Consider the following 9,832-nt stretch of genomic DNA (forward strand, 5'->3'; position numbering starts at 1 on the left):
TACTAAAATATTTTTATAATTATAATGATATGGAAGACGTATCTCCTGACATTGTTTTTAGTTGTGTGGCCCTTTTATATGTATTTTCAAAATTGCGCTCAATGAGATACGAAATGCATTGTATCTAAAATGCATAAATAAAGACAAAGCATAACATACCTTTCCAAGAAGATGCATGAACAATTATGGTGACATCTTTCCTCATATGTATTTGTCTCACAGGGCCTGCAGTATGATCCTGTAGCTGGTGTGTATCTCATTAAACAAGCTGTAAAATGAAACGTGTTATAATTTTTTCTGTAGATCGTTAGATATGCTTTAATGAAAACAGCACAATATAAAGTATTCGCTTTTAACTTTTTTGGGGGGTTATCTTCATTGGTAACACTTAGTTTGTGCTTTGACTAGATTTAATTGCAAAATCAGAGTTTCTTCAGAACTTCAATATCGATAGTAGATTCAATAAGTTCTCCTTTTTACGATCTCATGTCGTTCCTCTTGTAGATTTCCCTCTCTTGAATTACAATAGTAATCTCTGAACAAGTACTTGTATGTTAAACTTCGTATTTACAATTTATCAGCTTTCCGTATATATCTCTAGGAAGAATACAAGTTGTTTACCTCAAATTTGCAGATATCATTATCATAACTGTGCTTTTGTCTAGAAGTATCTGTAACTTGTAATGTTAACCCCGTATACATTGTAGCTCCAGTTTATCCGAATAATACATACAACAATCTATCAATATTACTACCATATTAATTCAACTTGATTGTGTTCTTTTAACCAAATAATTATGAACCTAAAATAGTTCTTTAAATCTTCTCCATTTGTTTCCTTTTGAAAATTTGTCTCATATGTTATCATACCACATCTCATTATTTTCACTAGCTTTTTTTGTATAGCCTACTTAACGTTCAAATAATACTGTGTAAACAGAGCTGACTCTAGAATAGATTTGATGTCGACAGGGTTAAATCGAATCATATAAAGTGCGTGTCATACTACAATGTATTGGAATTCGGGAGTATGTCGGATCGGTTGAAAATAATTCGTCTGCGTAATGGTTTGTTTCTTAAGAAGCTTATATCGGACTGAGCGTTTCGTTCAAATGATTTGTAATATTCATATATACCTCATTTATATTATATGTTTGTCCTAAATCTGCATTTAATTTGTAGCGCTAACTGTGAAGCAGCAGCCAAAATCAACCTTTCAAAATCTTAACTGCTGTTGGTCGGTGTCTCTTTAAAACATCCCCCATTTTCATTCTCAATTTTGTTCGCGCGGTCTTTTTCTAATTATTTGGGGCATTATGATGACCTATAGTTGTTCATTTCTGTGTCATTTAGTCTCTTGGCAATCATAATACATATTCTTTTTTATATATAGCAATGTCGTAGCTACATGTTTGTCGTTATTACGACATAGTGATGTCGTAATTACGACATGTTATGTCGAAATTACGACATAGCGATGTCGTAATAAGGACATGTTATGTCGAAATTACGACATGCTATGTCGTAATTACGACATAATTTTTTTTTAATGGCCCTTATCGGCTTCCGTAAGAAACAAAAGTGTATTCCTTTAAAAAAAATATAGAAATTAGGAGATGAGGTATAATTTCCAATTAGACAACTATCAAATAAAGTTTAAATAAAGTTGATGTTACACAATATAGCATTTATAGAGGTAACCGTATGGCCTAAACTTATTTCAAGCATCATATTATTACAAGTCGTGTTCCACTCTATCCTGTTTTGATCCCAATGGTTTTGCCTTTTTTTTTTTAATTTCCCGTTTGCAACACCTTAGTATTTCCCTCTTAACAACCGACAAGCTCTCTGTTTGTATTAAAAAAAAATCGACATTGACAACAACAGCAATAAGGCATTGATGCGAATAAATGTTTTTAGTACTTTGATTGTTTTCAAAACATTGCAGTTGCATAATCAAGGATCAGAACCACTTCAACTCGTATCAATACTTTTTTTCAATCAGTAAATTATGAGATCGCTCATTTGCCTTTTTTGAGACATATATTTCTCTATATATGTTGACAAATTTGAGGTGGACTAACAGATTTTAGGATTCAGAAAGAAAAGTTCGGAATTTATATACTAGTAACTCATAAGTTACAACTTACCATTCAAAGTGAAACAATGCAGTCCTATTCCATTTTCCTTAATAGTGCAACATGCTGTATATACACGATACAGTTCACCCCTTATAGAACACAAATATTACTTCAATTACATATACACAGTCTTAAAGTATATATTAATATATTTATTTATATTTACACACTTTTTTAAAAATTTAAATGTACGGAAACTGTAGTGTGTTTTGATCACACTGAATTTCAATGCAGTTCCGGGGTACGGATATTAGTTGAATCTGCCTTGTGACTTCCATCACCACGTGATCAACATGTATGCATCGTCAATTTCAACACATGTTGAGCACACGGATGAAAAAGTTTAATTTTATACTGTACAAAACATTTAAGAAATTAAAATCTAATAAGATGACCATCTCCCTCATACCTATCGGAATCTTACGCAACATAAATTATGTAAACACTACCCTACAGAATGGCGATTATGAAAGTGCTGGAAACTTGCAATAGAGCAGGGATACAGGTGCGCCTTCTATCGGGTAAATAACATCATAAAGGCGTGCAAAATTGACGATCTTTCCCGGTGAAAGAAACAAAGTATAGTTCATATCTCCGCCGTAGTGCGTTGGTTGTAATGCTGAATGGTTTACATGAACTATACTTTCAAAACTTTTTTATATATTTTCATGTTATGAAGAAGTCGATTTGTTTTTTAAGTCAGCTTTTCCGAGCTTTTAAGTTAATCACCGAGAGTAAAGCTCGTTATTACATTTCAAGTCATAACTTGGGGACAAAAATAATCCAAGTTGAACTTGTATACAAGCGTTTAGAAATTGAACAGTATACCACTTCATACCAGGCATGGGGTAATGCAAATTTGTAATTGTAATGCATGGTAATGCATGGTAATGCATTACATTTCCCAAGTAATTGCATGTTGTGTGTAATGCAGAAATGTTTGCACTACATGTGATTTTAATTTAATGCATAACTTAAGAAACAAGTTGTGAACTTCATGCATTACATTGCATTACATGGCAATTTTTTTTTCACATACTATGTATCTTTCACAGATTGTTGGAAATTCAGCTTTTTAGGTAGCATTTAAGATTTCTGGATTAATTAAGAACATAATACCCCAGTCCCACTAGGCCACGATCGCACTACGATCTGTGAAAAAAATGCAAATTTTGATGATCGTGGTACGATCGTGTAGGTCGCAGTAAGGTCGTACCACGATCGTGGTGAGGTCTTCAAGATCGTGAAGAGCGTGGCCAACTTTGAACATGTTCAAAAGAATCGTGGTGCGGTCGTGGCGAAATTAGGTCGTAGTAGAAGCGTAGTGAGAGCGCACTAAGATCGTAGTAAGATCGCAAAGGTCGCTGTACAATCGTAGCTAGAGCGTAGCGAAAGCGTGATTCTATTCGGAGAGATTGAGCTACGATCTCACAGCGACGTTATCACGACCTTACTACGACCATCACGTTCTCACCGCGACCCAACTACGCTTCCACTACGACTTTACCACGCTGTTCACGACCATAGTACGATTCTAGCACGCCCTTGTCGTCCTCGTCACGCTCTTCTCACGCCCTTACTACGTTCACACTACGACCATCATTTTTATTGTCATTTTCACATAAAATATATAAAAAAAACTCCCTAGATTTTGTTTGTCTGCATTTGCTCTTACGGCTCAATCATGCTTCTAGTTTTTATATAGAGAAGACCGTTGGTTTTTTCCGTTTAAATGGTTTAACATTAGTATTTGTTTTGGGCCCTTTATAGCGTACTATTCGGTGTGAGCCAAGGCTCCGTATTGAAGGCCGTACCTTGACCTATAATGGTTTACTTTTATAGATTTTTACGTTGATGGAGAGTTGTCTCATTGGCACTCATATCACATCTTCCTATATAAATTGACACATCTGTGTCATCTCTGCTATCGTTCACTAAAATATCGTCATTTGAGCTTTATGGACCAGCAATAGGTTGTAATTTAGGTTTGATTGGTCGTTCCGACATCTCTTGATGACAAGTATTATACTACGTATGTGTATAGTATCAGTTTAATTGAAGTCTGGAGCTGGCATGTCAGTTAACTGCTAGTAGTTTGTTGTTATTTATGTATTATTGTCATTTTGTTTATTTTCTTTAGTCACATCTTCTGACATCAGACTCGGAATTCTCTTGAACTGAATTTTAATGTGCGTATTGTTATGCGTCTACTTTTCTTCATTGGCTAAAGGTATAGGGGAGGGTTGGGATCTCACAAACATGTTTAACCCCACTATTTTTGCGTCTGTCCCAAGGCAGGAGCCTCTGGCCTTTGTTAGTCTTGTGCTACTATTTGGAGTTTAGTATGGCGTTCATACTTTGCTCCCTCTGCCTCTACATCAACCCCTACCACCACGCCCACGTGTTCTAGTAGATTTTGGTAGCACGGCTGTATTGTTTCCGAGAAATCTCCGTTTTAATCAGAAATAGAAGGAATGGAACTATATTGATATGAAACACAATATTGACGGTATTGCTGAGAACGTAGTAAGATCGCGGTATGAATGTAGTGTAATCGTGGTAAGAACGTGCTATAATCGCAGTAAGATCGTGTTGCAATCGGTTAACTCGTGGTATGGTCGTAGTGAGAACGTGATGAGAGTAGAAAGATCTTGATAAGCGTAGTAAGGTCGCAGAATAAGCGCGGTGAGAACGTGGCATAATCGTAGCGGGATCGTTGTAGAAGCGTAATGAGGACGTAGTAGCATCGTGAAAGCAACGGAAATTTACATTTTCATGCCGCTCATACCGCGACCTCACCACGATCTGAATTTATTTTAGATCGTGGTGAGCGTGGTGCGATCGTGGTCTAGTGGGACTTGGGCTTTATAATCATTTGGATATTGTTTTTTTTTGTATCTGAAAAACATTACTATTAAGTTTTTTATTGTTGTTATAACATCAAGGAATACCTTGTCATGATTATTTTTATCTAAATAACCGATAATTGATCATTGTCAGTAACACTATTTAGTTTGTTTGACAATCAATCTTTTCACCTTTTTAACACTTGGTTATAAATTAAGCTTTTTGTTTATTATCTAATTAGGAAAGAAATTCTCAGTAAATATTGTTGATTGTAGTTAATAAAACAAATGCATATTTTTAAAAAATAAAGTTTATATTAGTTAAAATAAAAATTAAACTTCATCTCTGTTATTTTGTTAGGAGAAAACAGAGCTGTATACCTTGAAACCCTTATGATGTTAACATGTAAAAGGTGTATTGACTTTTCACTTGATACTTAAATTTAATAGGTACAATGTATATGGAAAAGTTATTGCAAATGCTAGAATCTTTTGTGACTTCATTTTGTTTTTCAGAACTTTTGATTTTTTTCACTTAAATAATAACACTTCCAAATGTAATGCGTAATTCAATGCATTACTTTGCAAAAGTAAATGTAATAAAATTGAGAATGAAAATGAGAATATAATGCATTACTTTGATAAATGCATGTGATTGTAATTGTAATTTAATGCATGCTTTTGTCAAAGTAATTGTAAAAAAATGCATTACATTGTAATGTAATCCGTCCCATGCCTGCTTCATACATTAAGAAAAAATAACAAAAGACCCGAGGAAAATTCAAAACGGAAAGTCTCTAATCAAATGTCATAATAAAAGGTCAAACTATGCAAACGAATGGATAACAACATATTTCTGACAAGGTACAGGCATTTTCTTATGTAGAAAATGATGGATTAACCTGTTTTTAGCTATCTAAACCTCTAACTTGTGTGACAGTCGCTTCAAATTCCATTATATTGCCAACAATGTGTGAACAAAACAAACAGACATAATAGGTAAAATGTAGTAAAAAGGGATACAGCAGTCCTCAATCTTTATCACAAAAATATGACAACAAAGAAACACAAAAAGGCACATTGGCAAAAAAGGAGAGAAAAGAATACGCAAATTTACCATCGCACAATAACGCAATGGGTTGCAAAGATTATTGACGTTAAACCCTGTATCATTTTCAATGTCTGAAAAAGGAAGAAGCTTTTAGAAATTCAAATACAACTAACTATGTCACAACGATACAAAATAAAACATCAAATGAGAGCCAGAAAAAAAACGCATCACCATATTTTGATTACTACAACTGGAGGTAAAATGCAATACGTTGTTGAGACACCCATCTATCTTTTTATAGATGCTTAATCATTGTCGTATCTAAAATACTAAGCCTGTTTTATAAAACAAAATGGCAGACCATCAGACTTCAGCATTTCCAAAGTTAGTTTTGAATACTTAAGTAAATACTTCTCATTGGTATGCAGACTTTATTTTCAAATTATCAAAAGAGCAGAAATGGACATCATAGTAATATTTTCATATTTGTCAGCTGTGAAACAAACACGTATTCATACACAATGAATTTATTTTTTTCTAGAGATATTTAATATTATCCAGCTAGTTCTTCCAACATTCGAATTTAGTTGTACATCATATAATAATAGTTATCAAAGGTACCAGGATACGTTCACCTGTTGAATACAAAGGTCAACACATCCAAATCTGCTAGATTCGTCGTATCAATACGATTATGACTTTATTAATAACAAGTTTTTCTTTAATGATTCCATGTATTTACAAAAGATTCAACTAAAAAATTACCCTTGTTTATAAATAAACATACCTTTTAGTCGAGAGAATGCATTTCCTGTAAATTCCAACGATTCGAACAAATGTTACTGTAACTAATAAAAAGTCAAACAAAATGTTTGCTTTCATTTCTATGATAACAAAAAAAATTAAAATAAGGAAATAATTGTGAACCTTATCACCGCCGGAAATAACGCTTAAATTGTATTTTTGGCCATATTTGGTATCTATGTCAGAATTGAATTTAAGCATTTGATTCCATCGTATATATATAACAATTCAATTTCCCCCAAAAGTGTCCATATATGATGTCGCTTAACTGCCCAACATGTCTAATCCATGCATGACGGACGTCAAATCGTGTCAGTTTTATGAACGCCCAATCGCGTAACTGATCAATGTAAATTAGCCATTTAGTTGAGAGTTACCAATGATCGAGCAACAGCGTTCAAATAAATTGTTGCCGAAGCGCTTGTGTACGATCAATGGATCACCAACACCAGAATAACATTACAAAAATAAGCATTCATTTCCTATGAATACATTTTTATGCTAATAAGACCATGAAATAAAAGTTTAATAAAGTTTTAATTTTATTTACCTAGGCACTTTTATAGAAGCAAGTGTCATCGCGAATGTAAAATTTCATTCTGATATGAAGGTTATGTAATGAATGACGCGTCTATTTTTTTTTAAACAACACAATGTTGACTGCTGTGCCCCTATTTTCACATTTGTATCTATGATGTCTGTTTGTTTTGTTCACACATCGTTGTCAATATAATGGAATTTTTGCTACTGTCGTACAAATGAGAAGTTTGTAGCTGGCTATAAAACCAGGGTTTATCAACCATTTTGTACATAAGAAAATGTCGGTAACAAGTCAGGAATATGACAGTTGTTATCCATTCGTTTGATGTGTTTGAAATTTTGATTTTGCCATTTGTTAAGGGAGTTTCCGTTTTAAATTTTCCTCGGAGTTCAGTATTTTTGTGATTTTACTTTTTTTTGTTATATAGAGACAATTGTTGTCTCTAGATCATATTGGGTTGCTGTGTCATTGACATATACTTTATTTGCCTAATGTCAAACGTTGTATAGAAATTTATCTTACCTCCTATACATTTCTAGGAATATGATTGGTTGGGCTTATTTCATACACGGTTAGTAGTGGAGTTACGTCCCTTTATATTCCATATAAGGTAATAAGGAGGCGGGGCTTATTTCATATACGGTTACATTTTTGTAGTAGTGGACTGGTGTCATGTCCCTTTAGAAAAAAACAACACAGTACTGAGAACAAATCTTAAAGGTTTCAACAGACGAAGAAAGTGATAATAAAGTGAAATAAATTCATAAAACACATTTACACCCAATTTACAATAACCTTGACAAATCTCACTACTAGTCTTGTTTGTAGTCTGTTCGACTGTCTTCTCTTCTTCTTAATTGTCTATCATTGTTCTTTGTATCCAAATGAGTTCTTCAGAAATTTAGTTAGTAACGCTTCGAATACCGGATAATTAGTTAACTTGGCCGTATAAACTCGTCAATGGGTTGATAAGTAATTATTATACTTTAAATAGCCTAGAACCATATTTTATTTTATCTAACTGGTTCGACATAGTAGTGTTCACTTTATATCAGATTTATGAATAAGAAATTATACGAAGTACTTTTTTCCTATTATACTTTCAATAAATCTCTGGCCTCAGATCAAAATTAAATTCCTAGATATTAGTTTTTATAACGTTTTAACTCATTAATTGAAATACAGCGTGTCTTTTTGTCAAACATTTTGTGTGTGTAAAGTACAGAACTAGCCCAAAAATGTATCCAACATTCAGAAAGATTGAACTAATCGGTCTTACAAATTTAGCCAATACACATCCACATCCCTATGGGCAAGTCAAGAGATGTTCCGGAAACTGTAAAAATTACGCTTTTGTACATGACCTAATCACTCTTTCTATATCAAAATCAGGTATAATACAACATCCAAAAATGTATTTATCCTCTCTTCTTTCATTTCCGACCCCCTCAAAAAGAAACCAAATGACACAGAAATTAACAACTATAGGTCACCGTACAGACTTCAACAATAAGCAACACCCATACAGCATAGTCAGCTATAAAAGGCACCGAAATGACGTAAAAGTAAAACAATTCAAAAGAGAAAACTAATGGCCTTATTAATGTACAAAAAATGAACGAAAAACAAATATATGACCATCAATTATAAACGACAACCACTGAATTACAGGCTCCTGACAAAATTTCACAAGTCAAACGAAAAAATCTTGAACTCGAAACAAACTTGCCTTCAGAGTTACCTGTGATCCATTAGCTAATAAGATTAGGCAACAAAGGGTAATCAAGTGATTGATGAGTTATATACACCAAACAAACTAATTTCCCGGTATTCGAAGCGTTACTAAATTAATTTCTAAAGAATTCATTAGGGTACAAAGAACAATAATAGACAATCAAGTAGAAGAGAAGACAGTCGAACAGACTACAAACAAGACTAGTAGTGAGATTTGTCAAGGTTATTGTAAATCTAACAAGTTGTCATTGTTGGCATCTGTTTGTGTAGATTATATAAAATAAATTATAAATTAGTACCATGATTATAATACTAAGAAACAGGTCGAGGTAACCAGCACATTCTCTGTGGACATACTATTGTAAGTAATCAATTGTATTCACGTATTTTTAAATAGCATCGTGTGCAATAATAAAATATTCGGGAAAAAATAGTTGACCACCTTGGATGTCTCCTTTTGTCTTTGGGCTGTGGTCGTTTTGAGCTCGTGTGTGGCAGTCATTGACTGAGTCTGACCAAAGTATGCCAAACACTTTAACGCATCGTTGACAATATAATGGAATTTGATGCGACTGTCATACAAGTGAGATGTTTAGCTAGCTATAAAACCAGGTTGATCCACCATTTTCTACATAAGAAAATGTCTGTACCAAGTTAGGAATATGACAGTTGTTATCCATTCGTTTGATGTGTTTGAGCTTTTGATTTTGCCATT

Source organism: Mytilus galloprovincialis, chromosome 11 (genome assembly GCF_965363235.1).
Source record: "Mytilus galloprovincialis chromosome 11, xbMytGall1.hap1.1, whole genome shotgun sequence".
In the NCBI taxonomy this organism is placed as follows: Eukaryota; Metazoa; Mollusca; class Bivalvia; order Mytilida; family Mytilidae; genus Mytilus; species Mytilus galloprovincialis.